The 25381-nt window shown below is 44.2% G+C and overlaps 1 protein-coding gene across 1 annotated transcript in view; it reads left to right on the top strand.

Moving 5' to 3' along the window:
• The first annotated feature begins 1051 nt into the window (after nucleotides 1–1051).
• The window catches only part of LOC117518168 (cyclin-dependent kinase-like 5), a 186677-nt gene continuing 162347 nt past the window's right edge, over nucleotides 1052–25381 (top strand). Inside the window, 1 exon segment of the mRNA XM_034179226.1 lies at nucleotides 1052–1070. The gene's annotated coding sequence lies outside the window, so the exon portion shown is untranslated.

Here is a 25381-nt window from a genome sequence, read left to right on the forward strand (position 1 = left end):
ATAATTTAAATGACCATTTGCACAGATTCACTCTTTCAATTTCTCCTTCATGTTGCCTGCAAAAAGTACAACAAAAAATTAGCTGTAATTTTGTGATACCTCAGAAATCAAGGTACTTTATAATAACTATATTTCAACACAAAATAAATTTTTGTCACCTTCAGTCCCCATGGTTACAGTTCACTCACAATAATGAGCCCGGATTTGCATCTTAACAAATACGTATAATTAAATGGATCATAAAATGAAATATCAATAAAGACAAACTGAAATTATGCAAAATTTAAAGGGAGAGGAATAATCTGTCTCAATTCATTTACCAGCTCTTTTCTTGTACTAATACATGAAATAGACGTTGAATGGACACAAAACCATACAGTATGGCATCACTGTATCACACAGAATCATATAATTATATTATAATTTGAACGAATTGGTATCAAACATGTAAAGTGTGTTACATTTTTTCTAATTTAGATAGATTGTTATCATATTATTTCTATTTTGTCAAGAACTTTTCATTTGTGTGTGTGTGTGTGTGTGTATTATATATATTTTTAATTTGTTAGTGTACTTGATATTTTCTTGTTTACATTTTCTTAATTTTTTTTCTTTCTTCGATGTTGTTAGTTTTTTCTTTCTTGTTTTAGATTTTGTTGCAAGATTTTATTTTTCTTAGATGTTGTTTACAGTTCTTAATATTTCTTCTGTTACGTGTAGTTAACGTTAAGTTATATCATCATACCTGAATTAATCCTGACAATTATGTAATTGAGAAATGAGAACAACAATATCCCACCACTCACGAGCCCCCCCCCCTCAAACCGCAACAGTTTATGCGTGTGCCTGTTCTGCTTTGCGGTTGGTCGATATCAAGTGGGTGTTTCAGCTTTCTTGCTTTTCATTGGTTAACGTGACGTCACTCAAACTGTTGCCTGGTGATCCGCTTGCAGCTTGTCATGCACACGATCCAGTTACAGTACAGCCGCTGCCTGCTGGAAAGGGAAATATCTGCGTTTTTTAATGGATATATGGGCCCGTTTCCATCAGTTTTTCCAAACACTGACTGCGTGAGTAGTTTAGTATTTTACTGGAGAGAAACTGAACTTGGAAAATGTGAATGTCTTCAGTGTAGTACGTTTACCATGTTTAGCTAATTGGCGGATTTAAGGTTTTTGTTAATTCTGTGGGCAGTGAGAGCAGTGATTTCACATAAACATTATCCTACGAATTGTTTTTTTTCCTATTCAAGATGATAATTGGACATTTATGACAAAGGAATACTGTATGTCACATTATTGACTTTCTTCATCATTGAAATATTTACTGGTTATTCTTCTAATCTTTAAAAAATATGTGTTGTCACATAACCTTAAGTAGAACAGGCAGCATAAAGTAACCCTGTTTATTTACAGTAAAAGTGATGATACACCTGGATCAGTCTATGATCTTGAATTTCTCAGTCAGTACATTACCACGCATGACTCATTCTTTTGAAACAGAGGAGGGCTGCATTTACATTGCCAACTGATTTAGATCTTTTTGTGGCAAATCCAGTTTCTTTATATCTGATTTGGTCCACTTGCATGTGGATCTCCAGTGACTTAAAATTCGTTGTCTGGTGATGTGACTCCTGTAAACAGCGTCATAACAGTCAGATTTGTCCGTTCCTGAGCAGTGTGAACATTCCAAATCGGCCTGCCCTGTTTTCATATTGATTTGGGCCAGCTGCATATATTATGCGAGACCTTATTCCGATCGGATTTATGATGTGACTGCTGTGAGAACAGTCTGATCAGATACAGGTCACTTACTAACATTAATGAGAAAAAAACATAAGAAAATCAGATCTGGCAAATGTCAGATTCAGGTGGCTTCAGCTGGTAATGCAAATGGAGCCTTAGACTTAGTTTACGATATGATTCAGATCTGATTCATCAGAGCTCTGGAGGTGTGACATTCATCAAGACTGATCAGGCACATGTCTCTATGTCTATGTTCACATTAGAAGAAATCCAAATTTAATTTTGTTGTGTATACACAGATGTGTTTGTGTGTTTTATTTAAATGTGGACAGTTTACGTTCATGTTTTTAAGTGAACTACTTTCTGACTAACAGCAAACACATTACCACAAATCAGATTGAAATGAGCTCATGTCTGATTAAAAAAACAAACACTAAAAACTCCACTGTGGTTGGCATGGGCAAGGTGGTAGCTTTGTGGTTAGCACTGTTGCCTCACTGTGTGGTGTTTGCATGTTTTCCCCAGTTTGCTCTATTTCGTCTGAGTGCTGCGATTTCATTTTCTTCCAAGGACATGCAGTTTTGGTGAACCCGGTGACTTGAAATTGACCGTGAGAGAGAGTGTGAATGTATTTGGCTGCCTTTATGTATCACTCTGTTCAGCTACCGATTTCAACACTCACACAATCTCACAATCATCAATATGAAACGCCAGGTTTCAGAAGATAAAAGATGTTCATGTTACTTGTGAACTATAATGTGAACATAGCCAAAATGTACAACCTTCTGGATCTGAGTTTGACTGTGTTGTTGGCAAAAATTTGTTTTTGGAAATAACATTATTGATGCCACCACATGTAGGCTGTCCTATGAGTCGTGGAATGCTGATGTTTAAGAAGAATGGGTGGATTAAAGCATTTTCTGCAAATAAACCTAAACATGTTTCAGTTTAGTCATCTTCCTTAAATATGCCTGTGGCTGTTGCTTTACCTGTGCTGATCCAGCTGGTGAATAAGGTGCACATGAATATATAGGACAGTAATAGGCCACACAGTGCTGTTTAGTGTTCAGCAGGACAGAGTTTATGTTGGCTTTGAAGTTGTGCATACTAATGAGCAGCTCCTGTACCCACAGCTCTGTGGGGAGTGAGCAGCAAAGATAAGTCTTGAGCTTTCCATCAAGGAGAAGATGGAGAAAGTGTTATCATGACTCAGATCCAGAGTAGACCGTGTGGAGATTGGAGGAAGTACTTTGTTAACACACCAGGGTTTTGGGGTACCAACTATTGGGATACTCTACTAACGTAAAAGGTGCCTAGGAGCTTTAACAGTCCTCTGTATAATCTCTGCCTTTATTACATTTTACGGATGGGCGTGTGTGTGTGTGTGTGTTTGTGGTTTAGATCATGGAGAGAGAGAGAGAAGGGGGGGGGGGTTCATTACCTTTCAAACTGAGAGATTTTCAGTCATTAGTTCATAAATTTTCTACCACTTATGCCAAGTAGACTAAATTGTGCAATTTGAAATGGAAACACGTACGTTGAAAGAAGCTAAATATTTAAAAAAAATGTTTTGATGCAGGCATGAGCTGGTTCTTCAGGTGATTTAAAAAAGGCATATTTTTAAAAACTGCAATGGAAACACTTTAATAACTGGGTGACCAAAACCCGCACAGTGTAAACCCAGTTTATGCAGTTATAGGTCACATGTCATACAGAGAGTCACATCATATTAGGGCTGCAGCAATCAATTATTTTAGTAATCAAGTATTCTGTCGATTATTCTGGCGATTAAGCAAGTAATAGGATAAAAATGACTTTTGCTTTTTAAAACATTAACAGTCCAGGGTTCTCCCTAAGTAATGGCACAATGTCACTGTGTCATCACGGAGATTGTCAAATTTAGTGTATCCCTTTCTGTTTTCCTGGGTAATTATTTATTTTTTCACATCTTTACAAGTTTTGGATCTTTCCTGGTGTCTGTCAGGAGCTCAGCCAAAGTCAGGCCAAAGTCTTGACATTTTGCTGAAATGGCGATGGGTTGTGGCTTTCTATTTTTTGTTTTCTCCAACTTGTAAAATTGAACCATTTTTATTTATTTATTAAGGTGGTGGACTGGGTCCCTGCATGAATTTCTTTCTAACACTCTCTGCGATTCGGCCACTGCATTTCATTTTCAACTGGAGGTTGAACATGCAGCCTCGCAGTCACTGTTTTTTTTTTATTATTATTTTTATTTGAGTTCCCGTGTTGTGAAGCATTGTGTGTTGCCCAAAAAAGCGAAAATTAAAAAGCGAAACACTCAATGCAAGTCTAAGCAAAACACAGAAGAAAGAGTGGACTTCTTCCAGAGACTGTCTGTGGCCGGGACGGAGCTGTGTGAGGGCAGAGCTGAGCCACTCACACCGGGCAGAGAGAGGCAGCAGCCGGCCACCACGCGTAGAATGGCCAGCGGACGAAACTGTTTTTTTTTTTAAAAACAAACAAACATACTGCTTTGCTTTAAATGCACAGTAAGCTATTTCAGATGATCAGCGTGGACCGTCTTTTTCCTAAAAAGCTTTATTTCCCTCTGTTTGTTGCGTTGGAAAGCTGTAGCTTTTGTGCTAATTTGATGAGCGCTTGCTGTAGTCTTCTTCTGTTTGTTTTTCTGGGGACATTACAGTGCCACACACAGGCCTGGCATATGTACTACAACATTAAACGACGCTTTGAGGCACAGTATTTGCCTCAAACATTTTTTGTAATCGAATTATTCGAATTACTCGACTAATCATTTCAGCCCTACATCACATTCTAAAATAATTTTGCATTAGCATATTTGACATCATCCCAATTTTTTCTGATTTGTATTTTTGAATGTGATGTGACTTTTTTTGCACATCATGTGACTCGTAATTGCAAACAAAGTGTTTCTGTTACAGTTTTGCAAAATGTTTATTCAACATGGGAACGACTGGCGGAACCCTCTGTCAGCGAGGTCTTCAACTCCCACCTCCGGGAGAGCTTCTCCCAGATCCCGGGGGAGGTTGGAGACATGGAGTCCGAGTGGACCATGTTCTCCACCTCCATTGTCCATGCGGCCGCTCGTAGCTGTGGTCGCAAGGTCTCTGGTGCCTGTCGCAGCGGCAATCCCCGAACCCGGTGGTGGACGCCGGAAGTAAGGGATGCCGTCAAGCTGAAGAAGGAGTCCTACTTATCTTTGTTGGTAGGTGGGACCCTGGAGGCAGCTGACAGGTACCAGCAGGCCAAGCGTGCCGCAGCCCGTGCAGTTGCAGAGGCAAAAACTCGGGTCTGGGAGGAGTTCGGGGAGGCCATGGAGGAGGACTATCGGTCGGCCTTGAAGAGATTCTGGCAAACCGTCTGACGCCTCAGGAGGCGGAAGCAGCTCTCCACCAGCACTGTTTACGGTGCGGGTGGGGAGCTGTTGACCCTGACTGGGGATGTTGTCGGGCGGTGGAGGGAATACTTCGAGGATCTCCTCAATCCCATCGTCACATCTTCCGAAGAGGAAGCAGAGACTGGGGACTCAGAGGCGGACTCATCCATTACCCAGGCCGAAGTCACCACAGGTGGCAAGGCTCCTGGGGTGGATGAAATCTGTCCTGAGTACCTTAAGTCTCTGGATGCTGTGGGACTGTCTTGGCTGACACGCCTCTGCAACATCGCGTGGCGATCGGGGACAGTGCCTCTGGATTGGCAGACCGGGGTGGTGGTCCCTCTGTTTAAGAAGGGGGACCGGAGGGTGTGTTCCAACTATAGGGGGATCACACTCCTCAGCCTCCCCGGTAAGGTCTATTCCAGAGTACTGGAGAGGAGAATTCGACCGATGGTCGAACCTCGGATTCAGGAGGAGCAGTGTGGTTTCCAGTGGTCGCGGCACACTGGACCAGCTCTACACACTCCATCGGGTGCTCGAGGGTTCATGGGAGTTCGCCTAACCAGTCCACATGTGTTTTGTGGATCTGGAGAAGGCGTTCGACCGTGTCCCTCTGGGCACCCTGTGGGGGGTGCTCCAGGAGTATGGGGTCTGGGGTCCTTTACTAAGGGCTATCCGGTCCCTGTACGACCGCAGCAGGAGCTTGGTTCGCATTGCCGGTAGTAAGTCAAACCTGTTTCCAGTGCATGTTGGCCTCCGCCAGGGCTGCCCTTTGTCACCGGTTCTGTTCATTATTTTTATGGACAGAATTTCTAGGCGCAGCCAGGGTGTAGAGGGGTCTGGTTTGGGATCCACAGAATCTCATCTTTGCTGTTTGCAGACGATGTGGTTCTGTTGGCTTCGTCAAATCAGGACCTTCAGCGTGCACTGGGGCGGTTTGCAGCCGAGTGTGAAGTGTCCGGGATGAAAATCAGCACCTCCAAATCCGAGGCCATGGTTCTCAACCAGAAAAAGGTGCTTTGCCCTCTTCAGGTTGGTGGAGTGTCCTTGCCTCAAGTGGAGGAGTTTAAGTATCTCGGGGTCTTGTTCACGAGTGAGTGACGGATGGAGCGTGAGATCGATAGACGGATCGGTGCAGCATCTGCAGTGATGCGGTCGTTGTATCGGACCGTCGTGGTGAAGAGAGAGCTGAGTAGGGGGGCAAACCCCTCGATTTACCGATCGATCTTCGTTCCGATCCTCACCTATGGTCATGAGATTTGGCTCATGACCGAAAGAACGAGATCGCGAGTACAAGTGGCCGAGATGAGTTTCCTCCGCAGGGTGGCTGGGCGCTCCCTTAGAGATAGGGTGAGGAGCTCAGTCACCCGGGAGGAGCTCGAAGTCGAGTCGCTGCTCCTCCACATCGAAAGGAGTCAGTTGAGGTGGCTCGGGCATCTTTTCCGGATGCCCCCTGGACGCCTTGCTGAAGAGGTGTTCCGGGCACGTCCCATTGGGAGGAGGCCCTGGGGAAGACCCAGGACACGCTGGAGGGACTACATTTCTCGGCTGGCTTGGGAACGCCTTGGGGTTCCCCTGGAGGAGCTGGGGGAGGTGTGTGTGGATCGGGAGGTCTGGGCGGCTTTGCTTGAGCTGCTGCCCCCGCGACCCAACTCCAGATAAAGCGGAAGAAAATGGATGGATGGATGGATTTATGCAACATTTGCATTTTATCAAATGCATGTGTTTTCATGCAGTGTATTTTCAATTTGCTACTTGAGATTACTCTATCTGAAGTGACACGACTTCATCATGAAGGTGTTCAAGTGGTGATGCAAGAGACAAAATTTGCATTACTCCTAGTTTTTTCATTTACATCCACAGAAGCCTGTAATCCTTTCAGAGCTTTCATGGGTGTCTTGGTGGATTCCCTTACTAGTCTCCTTCCAGCATGGTCACTCAGTTATTGAGAACTGCCTACTTGACACAGATTTATCACACAGTATAATACTGTTTGTATTCTTAATGACTGATATAAACAAAGTCCAAGATGTATTTGGTGAGTTGAAAATGTTCATGTATTAGGGATGTACCGATCCCGATACCACTCCAGTATCGGGTATCGGCCCGATCCCGTATTCATTTACTCGTCCTTGCAATCATAAAATGTCTTTGATGCTTCATGACCCGATACCCCTTTACAGCAGCATGATGTCAACCTCTTAATGTGGGATTTTCGCTCCGTAATTTCCAGATTATAAGACGCTACTTTTTTCATATGTTGTGATCACTGCAGTTTAAACAATGATGCGGCTAATTTATGGATTTTTACAGGCTTTCATGTAATTTACTCATAAGTCAAAATACATCCATTAATGCTGTCCATCATGCTGTTCATCTGCAGTCCTCATGTTGAGTAAATTCACACACATACAATAAATAAAAAGTCTTACCTGTTCGTTTCAGTGGAATTCATCATCATACGATCTTGAAGAAAAATAATCCACACAAAGCCTCCTGAGTTTGGAAAACATCTCACGTGGCTGAAAAAAGTTCCTCCACGAGTTCAGGACTTTGCACCAGTTCCTCCATCAGAACTCAAATCAGGATTTCAGTAGCGTGTGTTTGTGTGCACGTGCGCATGCACGCCATGCTCCTCTAATATTTACATGTTCCACCTTTGGGGAAAAAAACCCAAACATTTATAGTATGCGTTTGTGCATGTTACCTGTACGCATTTAATGAAAAGTTAAAAAAATAATGTGGAGAGTGAAAGCTGTTTAGCTCAGATAAAAACAGAAACAGGCTCACAGCTGATAACACAGAGAAGCTCTTTTCATCAAAATAAATTGGTCCCTCACGTTTTCAAAAAAGGCTTTTATTCCTCACAAAGTTATTGATGGACAGTTTCAGTTTAGTTCCTGGTGTTGTATATTTTGTAGTGCTGAAGTCCACAGGTTACATTTCAGTGAGATGTCTGGCAGTGTCATGTTTGCTAAGAAACACACCGTTAATGATAAAGGACAATTTGTAGTTAAAAAGTGATGTTACATGATTTAAGTGAAAAATTTGTAAATAAAAGCAAAGCTAATGATATTGATAGCAGTTGCAGTCAAAAAGTAAGGAACAACTGATGAATAAAACATGATTTAAAAGTCATCATAAAACTGTAATGGTATCATCAAGTAATCGTATCAGTACTCTGTATCGACGAGTAGTCAAAATGTATGTACTAGTACTCAGTCTGGAAAAAAGTGGTATCGGTGCATCCATATCATGTATTATTGTGACTTACTGAGGCGTTGCTGGGCCGGTAGCATAGATTTACGAGGTCTGTCAATAAAGTAACGGTCCTTTTTATTTTTTTCAAAAACTATATGGATTTGATTCATATGTTTTTACGTCAGTCAAGCTTGAACCCTCGTGCGTATGCGTGAGTTTTTCCACGCCTGTCGGTGACGTCATTCGCCTGTGAGCACACCTTGTGGAAGGCGTGGTCCCGCCCCCTCGTCGGATTTTCATTGTCTGGAAATGGCGGAATGATTTGGACTTTTTTTTCCATCAGAATGTTTTCAGAAGCTGTTAGAGACTGGCACCTAGAAACCATTTGAAAAATTTATCTGGCTTTCAGTGAAAATTTTACGCGCTTCACAGAGAATAAGGAGTGTTACTACAGCTTTAAGGATGGCTTTAAGGACGCTCGGCGTGCCGCGCTCCGAGCTGCGACGATGAGGCAGAAAACGCCAGATCATTTCTAAGCTGATGGCTCTGTGGAGCCGGGACTGTCGTGTGCACTTTCTCTGGTTATCACAAGAGCTGGACATCAGCCATTTTCCGGCAGATTTCACTTTTAACAAGAGATTTTGTCATGGAAAGCCGCGTGGAGGCTTCGTGCGTAACGACCGATTCGCTGTTTGAGCGAGACAAAGAACACCTCCGTTTCGGCATGTCATGGGACAAGTTGGGACATGCCTATCTTGGCTTTCACTGCTTACCAGTCCAGTAAGTATCAGAGAAATTGTGGAGAGCTGGGCTTGTCCTAACTTGTCCTCTGACACGCTGAAACGGAGGTGTTCCTTTGTCTCGCTCAAACAGCAAATCTGTCGTTACGCACAAAGCCTCCGGGCGGCTTTCCATGACAAAATCTCCTGTTAAAAGTGAAATCTGCCGGAAAATGGCTGATGTCCAGCTCTTGTGATAACCAGAGAAAGTGCACACGATGGTCTCGTATCCACAGAGCCATCAGCTTAGAAATGATCTGCCGTTTTCTGCCTCATCGTCGCAGCTCAGAGCGCGGCGCGCCAAGCATCTTTAAGCCGTCCTTAAAGCTGTAGTAACACTTCTTATTCTCTGTGAAGCCCGTAAAATTTTCACCGAAAGCCAGATAAATTTTTCAAATGGTTTCCAGGTGCCAGTCTCTAACAGCTTCTGAAAAAATTCTGATGGAAAAAAGTCCAAATCATTCCGCCATTTCCAGACAATGAAAATCCGACGAGGGGCGGGACCACTCCTTCCACAAGGCGTGCTCACAGGCGAATGACGTCACCGACAGGCGTGGAAAAACTCACGCATGCGCACGAGGGTTCAAGCTTGACTGACGTAAAAACATATGAATCAAATCCATATAGTTAAAAAATAAATAAAAAGGACCGTTACTTTATTGACAGACTTCGTACATCACTGTTTACATTACTGTTTACATTTACTGTCCCTGTTTTTGTATTTTCCACATTGTCCCAACTTCTTTTGATTTGGGGTTTATACATGGCAGGGTATGGCTGGATGGAGGAAGAGACAGAGAGCGCATTAAACCTTTTAAGAGATGACTTTACAGCAATATTGTTTTTTTTTAAAAAAAAGCACATACTATGACGAGCAATCCGAGATTTCTGAAGTCCGGCAATCCGGATCCAGATCACCTCCAAAATTCAGTGGAGTCTTCCATGCATTAATAACTATCTGTGGTGCACATTTGGTGAGAATCTGTGAAGTAGTTTTGATGTAATCCTTCAACGCCTATATAAAGGGAAATCTTGATCCAGAATCCGTATTCGGATCACCTCCAAAATTTAATGAAGTCTTCTATGTCCTACTATCTATCTGTAATGAAAGTTTTGTCAAAATCCATGCAGCAGTTTTGATATAATCCTGCCAACAGACAGACAAATAAACACCAATGATTTTATTACATCCTTGGTGGACATAATAAATTGGCTGGCATTTGTTTACACACACACACACACACACACACACACACACACACACACACACACACACACACACACACACACACACACACACACACACACACACACACACACACACACACACACACACACACACACACACACACACAGAGTTTTGTTGCAGCTGAAGAATGTATGTTTATCAGATGCTGTGAGTTTTCCAGAGATGTCATTACTAATTTCCTATTAATATTCTCAAATGATGCTGTACTAAATATTATTTCAGAGGTATTCCAGTCAAGGGAGTTGTTCGCATTTGTAATATATAACTGCATACAAGGCTTCTTTGCAACTAACTTCACCAATTTGTCATATAAAATACATTTTCAGAACATTTCATCATAACTCCATTGATTTCTAAATAGTTTCTGCTTATTTGGCGATTTATCAATGATATGTTGACAAAAAATGTTTGAAAGCTATGATTTTCAGATTTACAGTGTCAATAAATTACATACCCAGATTGTCTGAAATATTGTGTTGTGTCCGTAGACAGTGCCTGTCAAGACTGGAACCCAATGAGGTGGGCTCAAATGCTTGGAGGCAGCAGATTAAAATGAAACAAGGTTTATTTATAGTAATGGTAGGTGGTGGATCACAGGCGCTGTTGCGGAGGCATGGAAGGTGGAGACACCAGTCAACTATAGGGAAGCCAGAAGTTGAGAAGCCAGGGCCAGGTGGAACCAGTGGAGCTGATGGTGGTGGGGAACTGATAACAAAGATGGACAAAATTATTGGCTGGTTCATAAGTAACTACATTGAGAACATACTGGAGATTTCACAACTACAAAGCTGAGACTGGGTTTACCATGTGGAAGAATGTAAGATTCTGGCAATGATGGAGTAAAGAGCCAGGTTACTGCAGAGAGAGAAAACTGACCCACCTTTCGTCAAAAAAGTGACAGCTGCCAATCAAAACCGACTACGTCACTAAGCCCCGCCCCCTCTATGACGTCATAGCCAATCAGAATCGATGACGTCACTATGCCCCGCCCCTAAGCCCCTCCCCTAGTCCCGCCTCCAAGCCCCGCCCCTTATGACATCACAGCCAATCATAATCGATGATGTCACTATGCCCCGCCCCTAAGCCCCGCCCCTGATCCCGCCTCCGAGCCCCCGCCCCTTATGACGTCACATCCAATCAGAGTCGATGACGTCAGTATGTCCCGCCCCTAAGCCCCGCCCCCGGCTCCTCCCCTAGTTCCGCCCCTGGCTCCTCCCCTAGCCCCACCCCCAAGCTCCTCCCCTAACCCCGGCCAAGCACCGCCTCCAAGCCATACCTCCCCTCCCACCCAGGGTCTAATATTTTAATGTCATTTTATTTCATGAATTAAAGAATGATTAAAAATACCTAGATCTTTTTAATGTATTAAAGAATTAACTAATTCTGAAATAATTAAACATAAATCACTGTCTATTATTTAATGACCCTTTAATATCTTTAATTCTTAAATTATTACGTTTCCTTTTCTGTTTTTTAATTCGTAAATTAAAGAAGGGGAACAAATACCCGTCTCTCTCGGCTGTAAGTCTTTGCAGCAAGACGGTCAAATACCCACGCATAGAGCCGCTCGCGGAAACATGACCCCACGGCTGTAAAACCTGTTGCAGACGCTGTGTCTGTGTGAGTGCGTGTGTGAGTGCGTGTGTGTGTGCGTGTGTGTGTGTGTGTGTGTGTGTGTGTGTGTGTGTGTGTGTGTGTGTGGCGGGACACCCGCTGAGCGGAGATGCTGCCCCGAGGTGATGAACCCGAAGAACAATAAACAATGCTCCTTATCACTCACGCCAGATGATGTTTTCTTTTAAGATATTAGCCGATCGATCATGGGGCGCGGGACACCCGCTGAGCGGAGATGCTGCCCCGAGCCCGAACAATAAACAATGCTCCTTATCACTTACGTCCCTGGGAACGAGTCAGCGAGCATTTCCACTACGACCGGTGAAGAGTGAAGATGCCTGGACCCCCAGCTATGGGTATAAAATAGAATAAATTTGCGGAAAAAAATCCTGGAAAACCATGTTGTTTAATTAAGTTTTCTTGTCTTCGAGCAGAGTGCGAAAACCGCATCAGCTTTCAGGGTAAGTGATTTAAGTAATCTGTTTTGATAGAAATGAGTGTTTTTAAATGATGCATGCCGTCTGAAACTGTTTTTTTTTTTTTTTTAGACAAAACCACGCAGACGGTCCAGAGCGCGTTCGGACCCGTCCTCGGTAATATATTTGAAATAGTACAGAATATCCGCTTGCGAGGGTGATGCTTTGTATTCATTTATTTATGTTAATTCTAGAAATCAAGTCAGAGCCCCCTGAAGAAGTTCGAAGGCTGGAAGCCCCGACTTCACCACGCAGATGTAAGTACAGCGATCGAGATTAAATCACGATTAAAACTCTGGAATAACCCGATTTTTTCTGTCACAGCCCATGGAGAAGCGGGTCAGTGGGAGAGACCCGTAAAACGATCCGCGGATGTACACGGTAAGGAGTCGGAGTTTATGTATTTATTTATTTTAAATATTTAATAACTAACGATTTTCTCTTTTTTCAGCACGCGGTGGAGGGAGACCGTCTATTTTCCACAGAGACGCAAGGCTCGAAGATATTCTGAGCTGGGATTAACCTCATCACGCAACTTTCTTGAAAATGTGTAGTCTGTTTTTATTTTTTTATTTTTTCTCTTATTCCGATGGAACGGGAGAATTCATTTTGAAGAGGTATATTAACTGAATTTCTTGAGGTAGATTCTTCCTGCTACAGATTTTAAAAGATGGAAGGAGAGAATTCACATCGGGAAAATAACTTCGGACGTGTATTGGATTTAAACGCTTCAATAATCGACTCAGCGGGGAGCGCTCCTGGAGCAGATGGTCCATTACCCGAGGCGTTAAATTCGCCGCCTCGAAATAACATCGAGTCCGGAGAGAGACTTTTAAGCCGTGTTCGTTTAACACCGTTAAATGAGGCTCTTAACAATTTAGCGGCTGAACGAGAATCGGAAGAAATTAACCCCTACATCATTTCTGCGATTAACGCTATAAATTCGACGGTCCAGTCTGATACTGAAGAGCCCCCTGACCCCCCGCACACCTCACCTCCAGACGAGTCCGGTCCCGCGGCATTGAACCAGGTACGTCTGACTCCGTTAAATAACGCCGTAAACCTCCTCGCGTGTGAAGTTAATCCTCACGTCCAATCCGCGGTGGATGAATTAAATCAAACGCCTAACGACGCTCGCGCTTTTTCACCTTTAAGAAGTCCCTCCCTGCGCAATGCGCTCGGAGAAGAGATTTTAAACAGAGCTCGTTTAACCCCGATAAACGCGGCGATCTCTGTTTTGATGGAAGACGGAGATGATGCACGACCGGGACCCAGCCGACACTCTCCCATGACGGGTGGTGGGGCTGCTAACGTCATCAGGAGACCTGCTTTTAACAATATCGAAATCAGGCTGCCTCTCAATTTCCAGCGCGCCGACGAAATTCCCGACTACGCGGAATTTTACCGTAACGTCGTTGGGGCTCTTCATAACTCGGTCGAAAAGGCTTTAACACACGCCAGGGCCGGGGACTTTATCCAAATTGAGATTCGTGGGGACTCAGTCTACAACGAGGCCGCTTTGATCAGCTCATATAACGACGCTGGCGATGTGACGGGCTTCCAAAATCTGTTAGAACGATTGATACAATCAAATTCCAACGTTTTAGCCGACGAGTCTCTGGAATTAGTGGTTCAAGTCATCCGCAACCAGAACGGCGCGGGGAAGCGCAGAATAGATGACCTCCTCCATCACGAGGTTCTGAGGAAAAAATCCAAATGCCTTAATATCGTGTATAATCCTGACAACAGTTTATGTTTCGCGATAAACCTCGTTCAGTTATTGAATCCTCATCTGAGTACGCACGAGGCGGAGCAGCGCGGACTGGCGTTACAAAATAGCGTCGGATTAACGGAAGCTACGCCGGTATCTTTAGAGCAGGTGGGAAAATTTGAAAACGCTCTGGGTTGTAAAATTGTGGTGTTTTTCAGAGCCGAAGGGGAGAGAAAGCTGACAAAATTCCAGACAGGAATACCGGCGCAGCAGAAAACTCTTTTCGTTTTTCTGTTTAATAATCATTTTACGGAATCATCGATTTAAAGAGATTTTTGGGAGTGAAATATGTATGTAAGTTTTGCTTTGAGGGGTACAATAACCACGCCTCCCATAATTGTCCGTCATATTGTAAAATTTGTGAATCCACGCAGTGTTATGAGAAAAATAACCCTGTATTCTGCAGCGAATGTAACAAGGAGTGTCGCTCTCCCACCTGTTACAGCCTGCATAAACAGCCGAAGTATCGTCCTTCCGCCGGTAAGTTCGTTAATGTGTGTGATAACAGAAAAAAATGCTCTCGATGTAAACGTGAGTATTACATAGCGTTTTCTAAAAACAGCGCTCCGCACGTGTGTAAGCAGAAGAGGTGTCATATATGCGGCGGCCTCGGCTTTAAAATCGAAAATTGCGTTTTTTTTCCGCACGTACCACGCGTTAAATTCCTCTCTTTCTCCCTCTGACATATTTGCGACCCCGTAAGCCGCTGAGTCAGGGTACGGACCGACATAGTTCAGATTTTTTTCTGAACTGAACAGGTGCGGAAAGTAACCTTTGCGGATGATTTCGTCTTTCAGCCGGATCCCCAGGGCTTTAGGCATCTGAGATAAGCGCATTGTAAGGAAAGATAACGAATCTATATATTTCTGTTTAAAGGCGGCGTCTGTCATGAGTAATAGTTTACTCCCGGTCATAATCACAGCGGGGGTTACGCCCTGCTGGACTAAATACTTTAGAAGCAAATAGCCGTCAAAACCTTTTGAGTTGTGAGCGATGAACACGTATTCTTTGAATTTTCTCGTTCTAAAATGTTTAAAGAAGCGGGCTACGCAGTCTGTCCCCCATGCGCTCCAAAAATCACCCGTCTTTGTTACAGCGCTGACGTAAAACGGTACGTGTTCCCCGTTATTATCGACATACGTTTCAAAATCATAAAAAACATATTTCTCTGAATGCGTCTCTTCAGCTTTGAGCGGGGTCATATAGCAGAGGTGACCCTCGCTCGGCTCCTGGAGAGCCTCGCCGCATATATGACACCTCTTCTGCTTACACACGTGCGGAGCGCTGTTTTTAGAAAACGCTATGTAATACTCACGTTTACATCGAGAGCATTTTTTTCTGTTATCACACACATTAACGAACTTACCGGCGGAAGGACGATACTTCGGCTGTTTATGCAGGCTGTAACAGGTGGGAGAGCGACACTCCTTGTTACATTCGCTGCAGAATACAGGGTTATTTTTCTCATAACACTGCGTGGATTCACAAATTTTACAATATGACGGACAATTATGGGAGGCGTGGTTATTGTACCCCTCAAAGCAAAACTTACATACATATTTCACTCCCAAAAATCTCTTTAAATCGATGATTCCGTAAAAATGATTATTAAACAGAAAAACGAAAAGAGTTTTCTGCTGCGCCGGTATTCCTGTCTGGAATTTTGTCAGCTTTCTCTCCCCTTCGGCTCTGAAAAACACCACAATTTTACAACCCAGAGCGTTTTCAAATTTTCCCACCTGCTCTAAAGATACCGGCGTAGCTTCCGTTAATCCGACGCTATTTTGTAACGCCAGTCCGCGCTGCTCCGCCTCGTGCGTACTCAGATGAGGATTCAATAACTGAACGAGGTTTATCGCGAAACATAAACTGTTGTCAGGATTATACACGATATTAAGGCATTTGGATTTTTTCCTCAGAACCTCGTGATGGAGGAGGTCATCTATTCTGCGCTTCCCCGCGCCGTTCTGGTTGCGGATGACTTGAACCACTAATTCCAGAGACTCGTCGGCTAAAACGTTGGAATTTGATTGTATCAATCGTTCTAACAGATTTTGGAAGCCCGTCACATCGCCAGCGTCGTTATATGAGCTGATCAAAGCGGCCTCGTTGTAGACTGAGTCCCCACGAATCTCCATTTGGATAAAGTCCCCGGCCCTGGCGTGTGTTAAAGCCTTTTCGACCGAGTTATGAAGAGCCCCAACGACGTTACGGTAAAATTCCGCGTAGTCGGGAATTTCGTCGGCGCGCTGGAAATTGAGAGGCAGCCTGATTTCGATATTGTTAAAAGCAGGTCTCCTGATGACGTTAGCAGCCCCACCACCCGTCATGGGAGAGTGTCGGCTGGGTCCCGGTCGTGCATCATCTCCGTCTTCCATCAAAACAGAGATCGCCGCGTTTATCGGGGTTAAACGAGCTCTGTTTAAAATCTCTTCTCCGAGCGCATTGCGCAGGGAGGGACTTCTTAAAGGTGAAAAAGCGCGAGCGTCGTTAGGCGTTTGATTTAATTCATCCACCGCGGATTGGACGTGAGGATTAACTTCACACGCGAGGAGGTTTACGGCGTTATTTAACGGAGTCAGACGTACCTGGTTCAATGCCGCGGGACCGGACTCGTCTGGAGGTGAGGTGTGCGGGGGGGTCAGGGGGCTCTTCAGTATCAGACTGGACCGTCGAATTTATAGCGTTAATCGCAGAAATGATGTAGGGGTTAATTTCTTCCGATTCTCGTTCAGCCGCTAAATTGTTAAGAGCCTCATTTAACGGTGTTAAACGAACACGGCTTAAAAGTCTCTCTCCGGACTCGATGTTATTTCGAGGCGGCGAATTTAACGCCTCGGGTAATGGACCATCTGCTCCAGGAGCGCTCCCCGCTGAGTCGATTATTGAAGTGTTTAAATCCAATACACGTCCGAAGTTATTTTCCCGATGTGAATTCTCTCCTTCCATCTTTTAAAATCTGTAGCAGGAAGAATCTACCTCAAGAAATTCAGTTAATATACCTCTTCAAAATGAATTCTCCCGTTCCATCGGAATAAGAGAAAAAATAAAAAAATAAAAACAGACTACACATTTTCAAGAAAGTTGCGTGATGAGGTTAATCCCAGCTCAGAATATCTTCGAGCCTTGCGTCTCTGTGGAAAATAGACGGTCTCCCTCCACCGCGTGCTGAAAAAAGAGAAAATCGTTAGTTATTAAATATTTAAAATAAATAAATACATAAACTCCGACTCCTTACCGTGTACATCCGCGGATCGTTTTACGGGTCTCTCCCACTGACCCGCTTCTCCATGGGCTGTGACAGAAAAAATCGGGTTATTCCAGAGTTTTAATCGTGATTTAATCTCGATCGCTGTACTTACATCTGCGTGGTGAAGTCGGGGCTTCCAGCCTTCGAACTTCTTCAAGGGGCTCTGACTTGATTTCTAGAATTAACATAAATAAATGAATACAAAGCATCACCCTCGCAAGCGGATATTCTGTACTATTTCAAATATATTACCGAGGACGGGTCCGAACGCGCTCTGGACCGTCTGCGTGGTTTTGTCTAAAAAAAAAAAAAAAACAGTTTCAGACGGCGTGCATCATTTAAAAACACTCATTTCTATCAAAACAGATTACTTAAATCACTTACCCTGAAAGCTGATGCGGTTTTCGCACTCTGCTCGAAGACAAGAAAACTTAATTAAACAACATGGTTTTCCAGGATTTTTTCCGCAAATTTATTCTATTTTATACCCATAGCTGGGGGTCCAGGCATCTTCACTCTTCACCGGTCGTAGTGGAAATGCTCGCTGACTCGTTCCCAGGGACGTAAGTGATAAGGAGCATTGTTTATTGTTCGGGCTCGGGGCAGCATCTCCGCTCAGCGGGTGTCCCGCGCCCCATGATCGATCGGCTAATATCTTAAAAGAAACATCATCTGGCGTGAGTGATAAGGAGCATTGTTTATTGTTCTTCGGGTTCATCACCTCGGGGCAGCATCTCCGCTCAGCGGGTGTCCCGCCACACACACACACACACACACACACACACACACACACACACGCACTCACACAGACACAGCGTCTGCAACAGGTTTTACAGCCGTGGGGTCATGTTTCCGCGAGCGGCTCTATGCGTGGGTATTTGACCGTCTTGCTGCAAAGACTTACAGCCGAGAGAGACGGGTATTTGTTCCCCTTCTTTAATTTACGAATTAAAAAACAGAAAAGGAAACGTAATAATTTAAGAATTAAAGATATTAAAGGGTCATTAAATAATAGACAGTGATTTATGTTTAATTATTTCAGAATTAGTTAATTCTTTAATACATTAAAAAGATCTAGGTATTTTTAATCATTCTTTAATTCATGAAATAAAATGACATTAAAATATTAGACCCTGGGTGGGAGGGGAGGTATGGCTTGGAGGCGGTGCTTGGCCGGGGTTAGGGGAGGAGCTTGGGGGTGGGGCTAGGGGAGGAGCCAGGGGCGGAACTAGGGGAGGAGCCGGGGGCGGGGCTTAGGGGCGGGACATACTGACGTCATCGACTCTGATTGGATGTGACGTCATAAGGGGCGGGGGCTCGGAGGCGGGATCAGGGGCGGGGCTTAGGGGCGGGGCATATTGACATCATCGATTATGATTGGCTGTGATGTCATAAGGGGCGGGGCTTGGAGGCGGGACTAGGGGAGGGGCTTAGGGGCGGGACATAGTGACGTCATCGATTCTGATTGGCTATGACGTCATAGAGGGGGCGGGGCTTAGTGACGTAGTCAGTTTTGATTGGCAGCTGTCACTTTTTTGACGAAAGGTGGGTCAGTTTTCTCTCTCTGCAGCAATGATTAGTTGCAGGTATTCCAGTGGCCACAGGTGTACCTAGTAATGAGCTCCATTGATGAGACAGTAAGGGAAGGGACAGAGAGAAAGAAAGCATGGCATAGAAAAGTATTTTTGAAAGTAAATGTTTGCTTTTCTGATAGGTCTAGGATGGTCCCAGTCAGAATGCATTTGGGTCAGTAGCCAATAACATTCGTTGATGAAGAGGGCATGTTATCAGATCTATGTGTTAATTTCTTTGTTCATAGTATTGCTTTATTTTTGAGAATAAATTTGCCAGAAAAAAAAAAAACAGGAGTTGATGAAATGTTAATGAGCATGTGAACGTTAAACATCACGGATAAAAAACATGAGCAGTGGTAACTGCCTCAAGTTCAAAATACCCTGGTTGGAGATATTTTAGAGACACCAACAAAATATATTAGTGGTTTTTCAGGGTTCTACCCAGAAATTTTTAGTATAGCTGTGTTGTTGGCAATTATCACCCAAGGCGGCGCGCGTTGTGAGTCATTTTGACTGGTTTTAGATGCATTGAAAGCAAGAATAATAGACAAAAATGACACTTATGTTGTAATATCAAAGTTCTTTTTTGCATGTTTCTGTCTAAGTTAATAAAATAAATAACACTAAAAGTAAGTCCCTTCGGCTGCTCCCTTGTTTGCACTCGGGGTCGCCACAGCAAATCCAAGGTGGATCTGCATGTTGAATTGGCACAAGTTTTACACCGGATGCCCTTCCTGACGCAACCCCACATGGAGAAATGTGGCAGGGGTGGGATTTGAACCCGGAACCTTCTGAACTGAAACCAAGCGCATTAACCACTTGGCCACCACCCCTGCAATAAAATAAATAACACTGAAAAGTTTAAAAACACATTAATGTTTGATGGACATAACGTTTGCTCTACTCTTCAAAAATGACATGCTGTACCTTTAATCCAGTAAGACAGGCAGTTTTTTCTGTCATGTTGACAATTTAGTTTTTTCTTTTTAACATTTCTGAGTGGGATTGCATACTTTAAAAAAAAAAAAACAATATAACCCCTAATTATCTTGTCTGAACAAGAGCTAAACCTGGACTGATTTTCGATTGTCAATTCAGAATCAAATTTATTGCAAAGTAAGTTGTCACATACAAGTCATTTGATCTGGTGTCATTGGTGCATAAACAACAATAATAAAAAGAAAACAACAACAACAACAAAAAGAAGTAAAGAAGTAAATTTGCTCTTTTAAAGATGAAACCCTGGATGGAAAAACTTTCTGAATCAGTTTGTCACACTTTACTGTTTCACTGAGGCTGTGTGGTGAAGATGATGGTTGATTAAAATTGCTTCGCTGCTTTTTTTTTTACAGCGTGTAGCGTCTGCTGTTCACTCTCCCCCCACCCCTCTCTGTCTCTCAGGGAATGAGAGACTCGTCACTCTCACACCATCTTTGTGGCTTATTTGAGCAAACTTTGGAAACATGAAGGCTTTCATCTGTAAAATAAAACCTTAATGTGTCACTAGCTATGCAGGCAGAAGGAGCTCTTTTTATTGGGAGTCTTTGATGGAGTTTTTGTTCTTTCACTGAGAGACTCTCAGCTGCGGTGCTGTGGCTCTGCTCAGCTCGGCTGGCTGCCGGCGGGGGAGGGGACAGCAGGCAGCAGGCCGTTCAGCACAAACAGCCTGGCTGGATGAAAAAAAATATAACAGCGCTGTGATAACAGTATAATGGTGCTACACTGTTGTTCCATTGTCTGGGGAGAATCCTGTTTTTATATTGGTATAAAAACATGGATGTTTGGAATAGGTTCATAAGATTATGTGGTTATATTGCTGAAATAAATTTTGAGAAATACCTTCATTTGGCATATAGTATGTAGTGTCTATAGACAAAGAAATACATCCCAATTTCCAAGATCCGTAGAAAAAAAATCCATGCGCTCTTGTGGTCTCATATTTTAGGGCCTCTTTACACATAGTACAAATGTGGTCGAATTGCCCATGAAGCATAAATCGTATGCCTCTAACGCCTTGTACACCTGTTGCTACAACTATTTGCACACACCAGCGGCTGAAAGACAGAGTGTGCCCTATGAGAGCCCATTCGATCACTCTCACGGCAGGTGTTGGCCAAATTCCAGGTGACACACACGGACATCCGACACCGCTCGCTTTGCACTTAGAAAATGTGTGGCCTTTCGCACTATTAGCACGAAAGCAGTCAGCAGACGATCGCTTTCGAGGTGGCAGTGAAATTTATCTAAGTGCCCCAGGCGAGGCGCCTCTCATCTACTCACAGAGTGACACCTTGGTCTGTGCGCTGAACGGACGGGGGCGTGGCTGGCTGTCAACAGCAGGAACTGTTGACATCTCTGGTCCTGGATGTCACAGCTGCAGAACACGTACCGTGTTTTGATGGAGGCACGCATGCATGTGCTTACTTGCATACATAAAAACATATACCGCTTTTGCAACGGACTGGCGAGCACGAACATTGACAGGCTGTCCCAGCTGAAATGGACATCTGTTTAACAGGACACGTGTGTCCTGTGAGAGGTGCGCTGCCAGACTATATGACAAGCCAACAGTGTGACAAATACGCCACTTCTAGTCCATTTCCCCAGACTTCAGCAACTGAAGCATGGAAGCATCATTGAGCAATACATCATACACAATGAGTTACATTGAAACAAATCTTTTACTTTAAATAAAATACCCATGCTTTTACCAACTTTCTTTGTTATGTAATCTTTGTGGGCTTTCCTCTTTAATTTCTCATCCAACACAACACCAAAAAAATTAACTGTTGTAATTTCAAGATTTGGGTTTAGCGATTTTTTTATATTGTTTTCGGGCATATATATATATATATATATATATATATATATATATATATATATATATATATATATATATATATATATATATATGTATGTGTGTATATATGTATGTGTGTATATATGTATGTGTGTATATATGTATATGTATATATATATATATGTATGTGTGTATATATATATATGTATGTGTGTATATATATGTATATGTATGTGTGTATATATATATATATGTATATGTGTATATATATATATGTATGTGTGTATATATGTATGTGTGTATATATGTATGTGTGTATATATATATATGTATGTGTGTATATATATATATATATATATATGTATGTGTGTATATATATATATGTATGTGTGTATATATATATATGTATGTATGTGTGTATATATATATATATGTATATATATATATATATATATATATGTATGTATGTGTGTATATATATATATACACACATACATATATATATATATATATGTATGTGTGTATATATGTATGTATATGTATATATGTATATATGTATATATGTATATATATACATATATATGTATATATATATATGTATATATGTGTGTGTGTGTGTACAACATCTATTCCAGTGAAGTTGAGATGTTGTGTAAAATGTAAATAAAAACAGAATACAATGATTTGCAAATCCTCTTCAACCTATATTCAGTTGAATACACCACAAAGACAAGATATTTAATGTTCAAACTGATAAACTTTATTGTTTTTGTGCAAATATTTACTCATTTTGAAATTGATGCCTGCAACATGTTTCAAAAAAGCTGGGACAGTGGTATGTTTACCACTGTGTTACATCACACTCAATAAGCGTTTGGGAACTGAGGACACTCTTTGTAGGTGGAATTCTTTCCCATTCTTGCTTGATGTACGACTTCAGTTGTTCAACAGTCCGGGGTCTCAGTTGTCGTATTTTGTGCTTCATAATACACCACACATTTTCAATGGCCGACAGGTCTGGACTGCAGGCAGGCCAGTCTAGTACCTGCACTCTTTTACTATGAAGTCACGCTGTTGTAACACTTGCAGAATGTGGCTTCGCATTGTCTTGCTGGAATAAGCAGGGACGTCCCTGAAAAAGACGTTGCTTGGATGGCAGCATGTGTTGCTCCAAAACCTGGATGTACCTTTCAGCATTGATGGTGCCATCACAGATGTGTAAGTTGCCCATGCCATGGGCACTAACACACCCCCATACCATCACAGATGCTGGCTTTTGAACTTTGCACTGGTAACAATCTGGATGGTCTTTTTCCTCTTTTGTCTGAAGGACACGACATCCATGATTTCCAAAAACAATTTGAAATGTGGACTCATCAGACCACAGTGTTGTGAAAGTGTAGTGACACGGACCCACAACAGGGGGCGCAAATGAACGGTCAATGGATGAGCCAAAAAGTAACAATTTAATGTTGTGAAATGTGCACAACGAAATACAGACAATCTCAGAATATAATTACAGTCAAATCACAAAGGTGACGTGTGGGCAGGCTCGAGGATAGAAGACGTCTGTCCTGAGAAGAGCCGGAACCACATGATTTCCGCCACCACTGAACCTGGTGAATACTGGAGCCGCCAAGTCCAGAATTCCCAGGTGATCACCGTCCCCGACTGTCGGATCTGGTACTGCTGGCGAGAACAAAGACAGTCAAGTGTAGGTGTGTGCACACCCAGTAACAATAACGGTGGGAATGCCACCTCCACCTCTCACTCTATAACTTGCAGAGTACTGTAGTGATTCCTCAGGGGAAAAGAGTGCCTTCTAGCGCTCTCTCAGCTTCCACCGACAGGGGTACCGGTACTCCTGCAAACACTCACAATATACAAATAATATTGTAACACAACGGCTGAGGATATTACCTCCAATGAAGTATGATATCTCAGCGATGAGGTGGAGATGACGTCTGGGTTTTATGGAGTGAGATGATGAAGAATGAGTGACAGCTGTCAGGAAGTAATGAGTAACAGCTGTCACTCCCGGCTGTGTCCGTGGCGGCAGCGCCCTCTCGTGCCTGAAGCCCGCACTTCAGGCAGGGCGCCCTTTGGTGGTGGGCCAGCAGTACCTCCTCTTCTGGCGGCCCACACAACAGGACCCCCCCCCTCAACGGGTGCCTCCTGGCGCCCGACCAGGTTTATCGGGGTGTCGGCGGTAGAAGTCGGCCAGGAGGGCCGGATCCAGGATGAAGCTCCTCTTCACCCAGGAGCGTTCTTCGGGTCCATACCCCTCCCAGTCCACCAGATATTGGAACCCCCGGCCCATTCGACGGACGTCCAGGAGCCGGCGCACTGTCCAAGCCGGCTCCCCGTCAATGATCCAGGCAGGAGGCGGCGCCGGACCGGGAGCACAGAGGGGTGAGGTGTGGTGAGGTTTGATCCTTGAAACATGGAAGACCGGGTGGATCCGCAGTGAAGCTGGGAGCTGGAGCTTCACTGCGGCAGGGCTGAGGACCTTGAGGATACGAAATGGGCCGATGAACCTGTCCATCAGTTTAGGAGACTGTACTTGGAGGGGGATGTCCTTCGTCGACAACCACACCTCCTGCCCAGGCTGGTATGCAGGGGCCGGGGACCGCCGGCGGTCTGCATGGGTCTTGGCCCTCGTCCGGGCTTTCAACAAGGCAGAACGGGCAGTGCGCCACACCCGACGGCACCTCTGAAGATGGGCCCGGACCGAGGGCACACCGACCTCTCCCTCCACCACGGGAAATAATGGGGGCTGGTACCCCAAACACACCTCAAACGGGGAGAGGCCGGTGGCAGAAGACACCTGGCTGTTATGCGCATACTCGATCCAGGCCAGATGGTTACGCCAGGCCATCGGGTGCGCGGATGTTACGCAGCGGAGGGTCTGTTCCAGCTCCTGGTTGGCCCGCTCTGCCTGTCCGTTCATCTGTGGATGGTACCCGGACGAGAGGCTCACGGTGGCCCCCAGTTCCCTGCAGAAGCTCCTCCAGACGTGTGAGGAGAACTGGGGACCACGATCAGAGACGATGTCGGTGGGTATCCCATGCAGACGGACGACGTGGTGGACCAGGAGGTCTGCTGTCTCCTGGGCTGTTGGGAGCTTCGGGAGGGCCACGAAGTGGGCCGCCTTGGAGAATCGGTCCACTATCGTGAAGATGGTGGTGTTGCCCTGGGACGGCGGGAGTCCCGTGACGAAATCCAGGCCGATGTGGGACCAGGGGCGATGAGGCACAGGTAACGGCTGGAGTAGTCCTTGGGACCTTTTATGGTCTGCCTTGCCCCTGGCACAGGTGGTGCAGGCCTGGATATACTCCCAGACGTCGGCCTCCATAGACGCCCACCAGAAGCGCTGCCGGACAACTGCCACGGTCCTTCGCACCCCTGGATGACAGGAGAGCTTGGAACCGTGACAGAAGTCCAAGACCGCAGCTCTGGCCTCTGGTGGGACGTATAAACGGTTCTTCGGACCTGTTCCTCGGTCCGGGCTCCGTGCCAGGGCCTCCCGGACGATCTTCTCCACGT

This window comes from Thalassophryne amazonica, chromosome 10, assembly GCF_902500255.1.
Source record: "Thalassophryne amazonica chromosome 10, fThaAma1.1, whole genome shotgun sequence".
Classification (NCBI taxonomy): Eukaryota; Metazoa; Chordata; class Actinopteri; order Batrachoidiformes; family Batrachoididae; genus Thalassophryne; species Thalassophryne amazonica.